The sequence below is a fragment of the Pleurodeles waltl genome, chromosome 7 (genome assembly GCF_031143425.1).
Source record: "Pleurodeles waltl isolate 20211129_DDA chromosome 7, aPleWal1.hap1.20221129, whole genome shotgun sequence".
NCBI lineage: Eukaryota > Metazoa > Chordata > Amphibia > Caudata > Salamandridae > Pleurodeles > Pleurodeles waltl.
The window spans coordinates 563928291-563942054 of record NC_090446.1 but is presented as its reverse complement, the minus strand read 5'-3'; positions in this window follow the sequence as shown (position 1 = coordinate 563942054).

The following is a 13764-nucleotide window of genomic DNA, read 5'->3' as shown; positions in this document are numbered from 1 at the left end:
TTTGTACCACTGTAATGCTTAAAGGCCTGCAACAATCTCTCATAATACCCATGTATGGACTCCTTGGCTTCTGAGCTGTCCTCTCTATTCTCTGCCAGTCAATGTTTTTGGGCGAAATTCTCGTTTTCAAACATTCAATCACTTTGTAGCAATATTTCATTACTTCAGGAGATGGCGCACCCGTAGCGAATCTCTCTCTGGTTCTTTTGTGGGCCAATCTATACTCCTCTTACACTCCATCCATTAATCTATTGGAACTGTTATCTCTAATAGGGAGTTCAAGTCTTCTCACAGGCACTTTGCAAGTTTCACAAATCTGTCTGTCTGCTAGTACCATTCTACTGGCTTCTCTCTCAACCTAGGATAGTCATTTGTAAAAGACAGAGGGGGTCATTCTGACCCTGGCGGTCATTGACCGCCAGGGCCAACGACCACGGAAGCACCGCCAACAGGCTGGCGGTGCTTCCTGGCCAATTCTGACCGCGGCGGTAAAGCCGCGGTCAGAAAAGGGAAACCGGCGGTTTCCCACCGGTTTTCCCCTGGCCAAATGAATCCTCCATGGCGGCGCTGCAAGCAGCGCCGCCATGGGGATTCCGACCCCCTTCCCGCCAGCCTGTTTCTGCTGGTTTTCACCGCCAGAACCAGGCTAGCGGGAACGGGTGTTGTGGGGCCCCTGGGGGCCCTTGCACTGCCCATGCCACTGGCCGCTTTGCAGACACTGAAAATTGCGATGGGTGCCACTGCACCCGTCGCACCCCAGCAACTCCGCCGGCTCCATTCGGAGCCGGCTTCATCGTTGCTGGTTCTTTCCCGCTGGGCGGGCAGGCGGGCGGCCTTTTGGCGGTCGCCCGCCCGCCCAGCGGGAAAGTCAGAATGACCGCCGCGGTCATTTGGCGGGCGGTGCCCACCGCCCGCCAGGGTCGGAATGACCTCCAGAATATCACTTCTGCTCCAAGGGATCCTTGTCCTGCTGCATGTTTGCAGTCAGCTCCATAGAATCTCTTTTTTCATTATCTCTTTTCTTTGCTCATTTGCCTTCCCATTTGTCTAAGGCTCCCCATGTCTGGACACTCTGGAATAACCTTCTAAGGTGTACCTTCATCCCTGTAGATCTCATGTATTCGAATCTTTTGTGTCAAAATCTAACCTGAAACTCATTTTCAAATGCTTTGTTTTCTTTATTTCTATGCCGTACTTCTCTGCCAGGTCTGCTAACCTCTGATGCAGATTGCTCACCTCCCTCATAATTTTCAGGCACAGATATCTCAGTTCTGCTTCTGTGTAGGACTCTAATCTGTTCAAACCCATAGTCCCTTCAATGAGTTCACCCGTTTCCATTCCTAGTCTCGCATACTTCAAGTTCTCCTATCTCCTAGAAGCACTCTGAGGGGTATTCAGCTTGTCTAACCTTTCAATCAATTGTTGGGCTGTCAAACCTCGCAGCAAAATATTGTTGGCCTGGGCATGTGGCACCTGTTGCACCACTGTATTCGAGGACTGCAGTGTCAATAATTTCAGGCTCTGACTAGCGTTCAACATTATCACAGTATCCGGAGGAACTCCGAATGGACTAAGGCCTAGCAATGATCTCGATCCATCAGAGGTATGTCCCACAGTAGAGACTACTCGGATAGTCACATTAAGTACTCCCCTCATTGAATTCTGACCCAGGACTCCCTGTACAATTGCACTAGCTTTTTCTTGGGTGGTACAACTGGGCCAATGGTAACAGGCACATATACAGCATCTGGGCTTGATGTGACACTCAAGTTCTGTTGGTTCATAGTTCCCATATTCTGACTCATCAATACAGACCTCTCAGTCTGGGTCCCTGTTATCAGAGTGTACTTTGCCACCATTTGTGACTGCACTTGAGGCAGCAAATGTGGACTTGGCTCTGTCTGAACCAACATCGGTTTTGGGAAAACCTGTCCTGTAGGCACTATTAAGTTTTTGGCTGTTTCCACTATAGGTACATCATGGTAAATTCTCTGAACATTTAACTGTGGCACCTGATCCTGTGCTACCTGTTAGTACTCGCACACACACACACACACATGCTTGTTGCTGCTCCCTCACAAAATAAATCAGCATGAATAAAAAAAGAGGAAACATGTCATGAATGTGTTTACAGCACAGCACTTTCCTGTAACTTGTGAGGAAAATGATCTTCCATCTGAAGACCAAATATTGCATTGCATGTTTGTTTATATTGATAAAAGCAAGTGTTGTCCCATTTGTGAACTATGTGCCAAGCGGTTCACGGAGAAATCAAATTCCTTCATATGAATCATCAGAAGTGTTTGATGACTCATCACCAGTATATGCCTGATCACTCATCACCAGCACAGCATCCACACCCCTCATAATTGATGACTCATCACCAGCATGTGTCTGAAGACTCATCACCAGCACACCAGTCTATAAATAGAACTGCCAAGGTGTTTCTTGTGCTTGGCTTCCAGTCTTCCTTCACTCGCAGGTGTTTTCAGTTCAGCTGGAGTTCTGTGATTCTTTCAGGAGTTGTCTTTTCAGTGCGAGGCTTCATCGGAGCTTCCCTCTCTGGAGCGGATTACTTTTGCAGCGGCTGGGGACTTTACAAGCAGTATTCCATCTTCCTCAAATAATCACAACATTCCAGGAGAAGTCGGTTCATGAGTAATTACCCTCTCCTCTCCCTGTTTTCAGCCTTCTTGAGGTTAGTGACCTTTTGGTGCATTATGAAAGACATTCGTCGATTCTGAGAAACCCGTGATGCAAGGCTATTTCCCAAAGACAGCTTGAGAAGTATTTCAAAAGCAGCATTGAAGTTAAGTGTTGTGAACTCCTGAAAGCATTGTTCAATATCTATCCAAACTTAAATGTTTATTCTGATTGTTTTGGAGCGAGTCTATTGTGTGAAAACGAATAACAAAAGAGAAATTCATAAGTTTGATTTTGTAACGATTTTGTTGTGAGTTACAAAAGCATGCTTAATAGTTGAGCAATCAAGCGCTAATAATTATTGTGACTGTGCTGAAAGACTCGGTGATTGCCCAATTGAATGATAATAATTATTGTTATTTTGTTAAAAGACTCTGTGATATTTGTAGTTCTTTTGTTTTTGATTTGTTTTTGGTCTTAGAATTCCTGCACCAAGCCCTGAGGCAACTTTCTAAGAACAACAGTGACGCTCCTAGTGTTTTGTTTCTCTTCCCTTCCCAAATCCCTGTTCCCTATGCCTTTCCCCAGAGGCTATACGCTCGTTCCCTATTCATTTCAGATACGAAAGAATAGTTTTTAGGGGAGAGGGTTTTATTCTCTTCGCTTCCACGGAACCTGGAATTCAGGTTAGTGGACATGATCTTGTCACTAATGGAGTAATAAGTGCATGAAGACTGCTCTGCATAGGGCTCTGTGTCATATTTGGATTAATCTGCACTGGAGTCATTGTTGCGTTAACCTGTCTAGGCACTGAAGGATTTACACTAGTGCTCGGATCATTCTCTGGTGCTGCATATGGTGGGGGGCGATGTCTCAATAACTGCAAAATAAACTCATCATCGTCTGACTCTTCCTCAAATGTGAAAGATCTCCTGGACTCCCTTGATCTCCGCTCCCTACTCTCGGACAGGCTCCTGTTTGTTTTTCTGGTAGCTTTCCTTCCTTCTCCCTCGCTGTCCTGCTTAATCGCCAGAAACAGTTTAATCCTTTGTAAAGTCTTTGCTCTCCACAATTTCTGAGCACTGTCCTATCTAGCCTCTGCTAGTGTCTTATCTGCCTTTTTCATCTTCCTCTCAAATTTCTGTTGCTGTATGGCTACTAACTCTCAGATTGCTAATGCCTCAAACTGTGCTGTCTCGGAGGGGGTTTCAGATCATACAACACCCTCCTCAGATTCTCTAAGCTCCTCAAATGAAATGTTCAGTGGGTGGAAATGCTAAACTCCTATCCTTCTGTCACTTTGCACCATTGTTTCAACCAAAGACATGGCGCAACACCCTGCTCTTTGATTACAATGTAAGCTGGTATACCTTCTGGCGGTGCAGTATCCCCTATACTCGTTGTAATGTACGTACCTCCCCTTAAAGCACTCTTCAAAGCTTTGAAAAATTTCATTTTCGTGACCTTTGTATTATTCAAATCAAATCAGGAAATGACTTTTGATCCCAGAATTCTCTTCACCCACCTTCTCAACCAATTGCGCTTCACGGACGGCTGCCAATCTGTGTGCGACCCTTCTCACTAACCAACCTATCCTAGCGCGGCTCCAGTGATGTCACACTCACACGTACTGTGTCTGACAAAGTCTTGTCCTCCCAAACTCAAATTCATACTAAACTAATGCAACTGTTTGCGAGCACTAAACAAAATCAAAACCCAATTTGTCTGTTTACCAGTTAGGGTAACACAGTCGCTTCAGAAACTGTATGGAGTTTTCACTGATGGCTCTCGCTCTAACAGCTACTCCTTCTTTCTCAGTTTCCCTGATTCGCAAGCAAAATTTGACCTGCAAATGTCACTCTCAACTGATCAGTGGGTCTGTCCTGGTGCACATAGGACTCACCAGATCTCATTCGAAAAATCCTTTCATTCACTTTGACTTACACTCTGACTCGTTGACCTCGCCCAATTGACCTATTAAACCAGACAAATTACAACAAAAAGCAAGTGTCTCATACACTTTTCAATATACTCTGGAGTCTTAGACCACGCAGGGTCCGTATACTAACAACCACGTGGACAATTTTTGAGCACAAAGTGCCACACACATGTGATGTTCGACGACTTCCCTACTCTCGCACTTCAGAGTACACAAACTCCTTCTATATCTTCATTTGGAGTAGGCAAACTCACTAAACCATCACAAACATCACAATTCACCTGCGGTTTGCATAAGCTGTGCAAGCGCAAAACCTACTTCATTCACACCGTCACTAGAACTGCGAGAACATCAAATCTGAAAAACCCAAAATGTCACAAATTTTCACCAATTCTGTGAATTATTTCGCTCTTTGTATATTAACCCTTACCCTACCACCATCTCTGGGGACACCTGTTATTCCTCTGTTACTATCTCTGGGACCAAATACTCTACCACCTATCTCTGGACTCTATGGTGAGATCTTAAGAAGGCATACCATGTACTGGGAATCAATGATAGGCTCTCAAGGAGACAATCCATCAATCTCTGCTACCATCTCTGTTAGCATGTCAGACCTTATTAAGTAAACTTACAAGGGAGACGTGTATAGGCGGATGGACCTCTTGACTGAGCTTTCCCACCATATAACCTGTACCAATACAAATCAACAGCAAATAGGAATCAATTACATCAATAATTAATAAGAGTCAGTAATTTCCACACGCCATGACCTCTCGACCATGAATAAGCACACCTTTAGGTAAAAGTTAGAATCTTTATTTCCCTATATTAACAATGCTAATGTCACGTAACTTAGTCTCAATATCAAATGATAAACTTACAAAAACAATACTGCCTGTCCAAAGCTGCGAAAGAATCACAATCTAATCATAGCTTGAGCTACTGCACATTCTAAGGTTACAGTACAAATTAATAGCAGCAATAACTGCACAAACGAAATAGCGTACATTTAGATTCAGCAAAGAAAAGACATCAACTGTTATTACATGTAGTGAACTTCATCAGTGGAAACCCTAAATAACATCAGATTAGAATATCATGTTTGGACCTCAGGCAAAACAATTTAGTCAACACAAATTTTGAAAAACATCTAATCATCGCTGTATCAAGATAGCGGTTGGTACGTAGAAATAAAAGCAAATAGACATAGCAATCAGTACCATTGTCAGTATACCTGTCCTCAATATGGTTCAGCAAGCTGTGACAGTCTTCGTCAATAGGACATCAATTCGGTCAGCAAGACATCAGGATTCAGCATCAAAGTTTAGAAAAGCAAAGTCTGTCCATGCAGTTCAGAAAGGATAGCTAAAGCTCAGAAAGAAAGGGGAGAATGGAGAGGTGATTGTTCCTATTCATACATGTTGCAAATGATGTAGAAGAGACCAAGGACAGCAACCTCCCCAGGATTGTCTTGGGAGTGCAGTGTAGTGTTACAAGTTACATTGTGGGACAAGAGGAAAACCATGAACATGTGATGGCGTGAGCACCAACATTACTAGATTCTGTAGATTGGGGTATTAACCAGGGCTTACACTGACTGACAGCACAGCAGATTCCTTTGGACTTTGAGAGGTACTGACCTCTGACTTTCCCTTTGCCCCATGCTTTGCTGAGTGTGGCTTAGGGTTACACTTAAGTCCCTATGAAGACTCTTGTCCGAGCTTCTGAAATGCTGACACCTTCCCTTCTACTTTCCTTTAATTTTTGTTTCTTTTTCCAAATCCTTTATGACCTGTTTTTGCTTTTCACCTTTTGCCCTTTGGTTAGCTTCTCATGTTTTTATAGTTTAGGTTCTAAGGAAGTATCCAAACGGTTCATAGTTCATTTTAACTAGATGATTTAATTTGCACTAAAGTGTAAGAGATTCAACCAGTGTTTGCTTTCAGAGTACCAAATTTAATTGGTGATATTTTGTATTGCTGTTACCAAGTGTTTGGTTTGTCTCATGTAACTTGACTGCATTTCTTCAGAAGATTTGGCTATCCTATGGTGATGTTGTATCTTTATAATATATTCTTGAAATGTGTTTACATTAACCTGAGAGTTAATTTGTAATAAAACCCTTTACCTTTATTTCAAATGTGAGAAATGTGAGTTTTCATTGTCATTGTATGACCAAATTAGTTACTCTGTAAATTAAATGTTGACTGACTTTTACATGATTACCTAGTGTAACTCTCTTCATGGACTCCAAGATCATCGGCCTCAAATTAGAGCATACAAAATGCTCCATCAAGGGCTTGTGACCACAACTTAATAGTGAATGCTACTTGTCCCCAGAAAAAACTGTAAATAAACTTGGACATTTAGAGAAATAAGTAACACAAAAGAAATAGGCAGAAAAAATACTGCTATTGCTGGTTTAAAAGAAACACATGATATAGGAAAAATGCAAAAGGAAACGAAGAGCAGTAAAAGAAAAGAAGTGAAGTCCCTATATCTTTAGCATGCTAACTATGCTTGAAGAAAGCTTTACCATTGCTGGAACGAGGCTCCTGGCCCAGGGACATAGCTTGGTCAGTGAGTTGGGGGGGAGGGTGGTGGTGTGAGCTTCAGATTTTCCGACAATGAGGCTGGCAGCTCCTCTTTCCCTGCGCCCCTTAGTGCCCCCCCTACCGCCACTGTGTGTGCGCCATATTTAAAATACGGCGCACCATGGCGCATGGTAGGGGGCAATAACGTCATTTTTCAAGACATTATTGTTGTACTCTGCAGGAGTAGAGCCAAAATATTGGCGCTACTTCTGCAGAGTACATAGGAGCCCATTATAAATAATGGAAGCCCCCTTTTAATGCGTGCTCTGAGCAGGTATTAAAAATGCAATAAAAACTGATGCAAGAAAATCTCTTAAATTTCCTTGCACCATTTTTGCAGCCCCCCTAATAGGGAATGCCCCCTTTGCACACATTATGCCTGGCGCAGGCATAATGTAGCATAAAGGGTTACAAAGTGTTGCAATGCATGCATTGCACAACTTTGTAAATATGGCATTAGGATTTTGGCCTCGTTGGCCATGTTAGCGTAAAGAAAATTATGCTAATGTGGCACAATGTGGCGCTAGGGGCTTATAAATATGCCCCATTATAAGCAAGCAGAGTGCATGAGAGTGGCCAAAGGGGAAGTAGATGCGGTTTAGTAGGAGTACTAAGAGTGTGTTTGCGTTTCTTGTCTCTGTGCATGTAAACATAACTGCTGAACTCCAACTCATATCCCATAATAACTGACTGAAAGAACCTGTACCCAACCATTTATGATAAAATACATATATTAGGGGGCGTTACACCCCCAAAACGTCCCCCCCTAACATTGCGAAACAACAGCCTTGTCCTGGCCATCCATGTGACTGCAAAAAGTCAACCAACATATTTTTAGTTTATTTTTTGCATTTCTGTAAAGCACACACAATCACATGTTAGCATGTCTGACCTTATTGGTTTATTGCAATAAGTTGATGAGGGAACGCGCATATGATGTCAATGAACCTTTTGACTCATTTAAGATGTTCACACCCTTAAGTATGTACATATCATGTAAATCAACAAAACAATCAATATAATTTGTTTGAGACAATAAATTTCACATATCATGACCCAATCGGTCATGAATAACCACACCTTTAGTATCAATTAGAAAGTTTATCTCCCTAAATTAACACTGCCATTATTACGTAAATTAGTCTCAAAACCACATTATATAAGTACAAAAATAAAACTGGTTGACCAAATCTTCTAAAGAATCTCAACCTAATTAAAGCATTTACAGTCAGTCCTTCTAAGATCAGTGTACAAATCAACAATAAGAGTGATTGTGCGATAGAGTTAACATATATTTGAGATATTCAGCTATTGATTAACATCAAATCAGTATTTTAGTTGAATGGAAGTAAATCTCTCTAGCCTCAGATTAGCATCAGCATGTTGGGTTTCATGCAAAAGTTTGGTAAACATAAATTTGGAAAACATCTGACTATGGTCCTATCAAAAGCAGCAGTTGGTACCTAGAAACAAAGACAAATCAGTAGCAAAGACATTTACAGTTTAGGATACCTCTCTTTATACGGATCAGCACCCGGTGATTAGTCTTTGTCAGGTCGCCATCAGTTCAGACAGCATCATTAACAGAATATGAAAGGGGTAATGGTTCAGGATTGTGGACTCTGAGCTCTCCAAACCATTTGGCGAAGATAAACAGTAAAGGCGCATCAAGCTCTAAGCATCGAGCGCAAGAAAGAACACCAGCATTTACACATGGAGCACAAAGATAACAATAGAGTAAGCTCTCAGCATTAAAGTTTCAAAGTGACCCAAAGAAGAGCTCAAGAGAGTGGCCACACACGTTCTGAGTGCAGTGCGGGTAAGTTAAAGTTGTCCCACGTTGTCATTGGTAAGAAAGTCATGTGATAGACATTTAATCCAATAAAATTATTATTCTATATCGTAGATACAACTAGACAGTCTCTACAAGTCGATGATTGGGTCTCTACAAGTCGATGATTGGTTCTTCTCCATTTGCGCACGTTGGTTGACTTGTTAAGAAGCAACATTTAATTTCCTTCCGTTTTCTTCTGTCAGTACATCCTTTGTTAGTTCCTGGGAACATTACTTTCTCACACATCTCAAGTTAAATTGTAACAACGTTTTAATACATTCATGTTTCTATACACATTCCGTAATACACAGTTGCTCATGAAGACAGGAAAGTACGTTTGCTAGTTTATAAGATCTGGTCAACCTTCAAAATATGAAATAATTAATTTATCTATTATTCAGCAAGTATGAGATCATATTTTTATTCTGACATTGCATTTTTTATATAAACAACACTGTGCAATGCTGAGGTTTAAGCCTTGTTAACTTGAGGCCTACGCTTAATTTAGGCTAATAGATAGCATTTAATCGTAAGTATGATTCATTACTGCATTTTATAATTAATATAAACTCTAAATAAACATTAATATCTTTCAATACAACAATTTTATATTAAGTGACGGTCATTCAAGTGGACACATTTTACAAATTACATGTATTTTCTATATTAAGTCATTTTCTATGAATATTCAGAATACAAAATACATAAAATATTTATTAGTAAAATGTCAGCGCTCACAATCCCTCCTCTGATAACTAAATATGTCATCAGACAAAAATGTTCCCACAAATTTTCTTTCAAAATTTGTTTTCTCTTATTTTCTTATTTGTTCATTTTAATCACGTTATACAATTTATGTAATCTCCATATCACAATTAAGCAAATCACAATGGCTAAAAGTACTTGCATTATTTTCATTAATATTCCTTTTCGCAGGTTGCCAAGCCAATTCTCCACAGAAGCAATGCCTTCGCTAACATTTTCCCATAAGTTTGGTTCAGTTAATTATTTTAAATCAGTTTTATCTTTAGTTAGATTGTTAATAAGACCTCTAATTTCTCTACCATTATCTGGAATATATGAGCAACAATGTTGCAGACTCAGCAATTTACAAACTCAGCCTTCTTTTGCTAAAAGGATGTCTAATTCAAGGCGGTTCTGAAGAGTCATAGCTCGTAATGCAGGCATCTCTGTATCCACTAGGATAATAGCTCCTGAAAAATCTGTCAGCATGGTATCCATGGTAGTAGACAACTTTTGAATTTTAACAAAATTCAGAACAACTACTACTGGAGGAATTATTGCTCCAAATACGTCTCCTACAATGCCAGAAACTGATTCTCGCTTTTGACTTTTATGATGTAATTCAGTCATTTTAGGTAATTTTATCAAGTCTTTAAGATGGTACATTTTGGGGAAAACTATCCCTAATTAACATGTGTCATACCATCCTCTAGGAAGACTATAATATGCATTTGGTCCACAAATGAATAAACACCTGGAACTCCGCATCCTGACCATTCAACATAAATGTCAATTTATACTGAAACAGAAATACATGTCTGCATTCACTCATTTCCACAAACACTTTGTCAACCCTAGGTTTTGGCCTACAGACACAAACCTTTTCTACGTGTAGTGCATCTAGAGCTAATTTCCCTTTTTTTGTTGTGTCACTAAATGCATGATCATTTACTGGTGTCCTTATCACTAACCCTTATTCTATTTGTGCTTTTAATGCCCTTTTTATCTCATCTGTGTGATCTAAAAAACTCTTTTCATCCGGTTTAAGCAAACATGTCAGATTATTCCTATGCGCAGAAGCAGTTCCAAATGTTAATGTAGGTTCAAAGAAATCTCTCACTGTTACTATGTTATTATCCTTAGCTATTTTATTCAGATCTCTAATTATAGATCAAACACTACATCGAAATTAGAATCAAAATACTGGATATACTCTTGATTATAAAATCTTGTTAGTAAAAGACTACAACTTACGCCATAGGTTAGAGTCAGGTTATGATATGTTACTCCTTCCCTGACTGAGGAAGGAATGTGTGTACAGACGTAACACTCTATTACATCCATCGTGTCAATATACTCACGCAATAAGCGATGGAAAACGTTAGAAGAAAGTTCTCCCAGTGTGTTATCTATGTGAATGTATCCATGAGTATCTTGTGTGGTGACATTCCTGTTTTCTTGTCGGGTGTACTTCTCATTGACATTAAAACTAGTGGTAGTGCCTCAAGCCATTTCAGATTCATGGACGCACACACTTTTGCTTTCTTGATTTCAAGGTACCATTTATCTGTTCTACAAGTCCTGATGCTTCAGGGCGGTAACTACAGTGTACCTTCTGCTCAATGTTTAAAGCTGAACATAGCAATTTGATCACTTCATTGTCGAAGTGACTTCCACTATCTGAGTCTAAAGAGACTGGAAACCCAAACCTTGGTAACAGTTCCCTAAACAGTAATTTGGCTACTGTAAGGCTGTAATTTCTTCATGTGTTGTAAGCCGCAATCCAATGGCTAAAGATGCACACAATCACCAGCACATACCTCAGTCCTCCACATACAGGCATCTCAATGAAATCCATCTGCATTCTGCTAAATGGACCTCTGGCTTTTCCAATGTGGCCCATATTGACTACTGTTCCTTTTTCCACATTCATCTGTTGGCAAACAACAAATCTATTGCAAATTGCTTTGGCAACCTGTCTAAATTTTGGATTGAACCAATGCTGCGTAAAGGTACGGGCCATCGCATCTCTTCCAATATGTGCTTGACCAGGATAATATCTTGGCATTTGAGTCAGTAGACTATTTGGCAATACCACCCTTCCTGCCTCTGACATCCAAACATTGGATTAGCACTGAACATATTTCATCTTAACCCACTCTCTCTTTTCTTCCTTTGGCACATTGTCCTGTAAAGCTTTGAATTCCTCTAGAGTATCAATAACACACAATGCATATTTGAAAGCACTTCGTTGTCATCAGGTAACAGTCCCCAATTGTCTTTAAACGATATACAGTTCAATGCGCAAAACCTTGAGACTTGATCTGCATATCCTTTTCCATTGAAACAAAATCTTCTGATTTCTGGTGAGCACTGCATTTAACCACAGCAATCTTTTTGGCCAATTGAATAGCTTGTAACAATTAAAAAATCCTGTAGTCATTTCTTACTGGTGAACCAGAAGAGGTCAGGAAACCTCTCTGTGCCACAGTTGGCAAAAGTCATGGAATATTCCAAATTCATACTGGCTGTCTGTAAAAATTGTGACTTTTAGCTGTGTGGAAACATGCATGCTCTAGTAAGAGCCACCAACTCTGCTACTTGTGCAGAGTATACTCCTTGAAGCCAGGACGCTTCAAGTATTCCAGAGATAGTACATACGGCATGTCCCGCTCTCAGTACGCCCATGTTATCTCTCAGACAAGAGCCATCAACAAAGAATATTTGATTATTTTCTTCCATTCAAGTATCTCTCATATCGGGTCTTGTTTTTGTGCACAATTCAGTTACTTACAGACAGTCATGTTCAATGTCATCAATTCTGTCAATTTCAACATTTTCGTTCGGGAGTAAAGTTGCTGTGTTAAGCACTGTACATCTCTTAATTGACACATTTGGGGATCCCAAGATAATGAACTAGTACATGGTCAATCGAGCACTCGTTAAGTGCTGGGTCTTGAATCTAGTGAGCAAAATGTAAATTGAGTGAGGGACTAGTACCGTAAGGGGGTGTCCCATCACAATGCTCTCACTCTGAGTGAGACTCTGTTCAACTGCTGCAACAGACCTTAAACAACCTGGTAAGGCTGCTGAAAGTGGGTCCAAGATAGCTGAAAAATAGGCTACCGGGTGATTTACACCGCCATGTGCTTGAGTCAAGACAGACAAAGAACATGCATCACATTCATGACAAAACAACATAAAGGGTTTTCTGTAAACAGGCATACCCAAAGCTGGGGCTTGACACAAGCTCTCTCTCAGTTCCATAAAGGCTTTCATATATGTTTGGTCTAACACTAAATGGACAATAGCCTTCTTGTGAGTCAGCTTTTGAAGAGGTTTTGAAATGACTGATAAATTTGGAATCCATTGGCGGCAGTAGCCCACCATTCCCAAAAACATCCTAACATCTCTCTGAGTAGAGTAGTTGGAGGATTCATCAGCAATGTAGCAGCAACTCTCTCACTAGATATTTTCCAAATTCCCTTCTCACTTAGGTGACCCAAATATTTTACTTTTCTCTGACAGTATTGTGACTTCGCTGGGGACACTTTATGACCATTGTTCCCTAAATGATTCAGTAAGGCATTTGTATTGTGTTTGCATTCTTCCTTTATCTTGGAGGCGATCAATAAATCATCAATATACTGTACCAATGTTGACTGGTAAGGCATCTCCAATGACTCTAAGTTATTTTTCAAGATCTAGTTGAAAATGGAAGGTGACTCTGAAAACACTTGTGGACTCTTACACCAACAATAAACTCGATTTACAAATTTGAAACAGAAGAGAAATTCGCTATCCTCATGAAGAGGAACAGAAAAGAATGCTTGTGACAGGTCCACTATAGTGAAACACTCAGAATCGCATGGAACTTGAAACATAATCACTGCAAGATTGGGTACTACTGGGCAACATTTAACCACTATGTCATTTACTTTTTTCAAATCTTGAACAATTAGAACTTTCCCACATGGTTTTTGCAATCCCATTATGGGTGAATTACA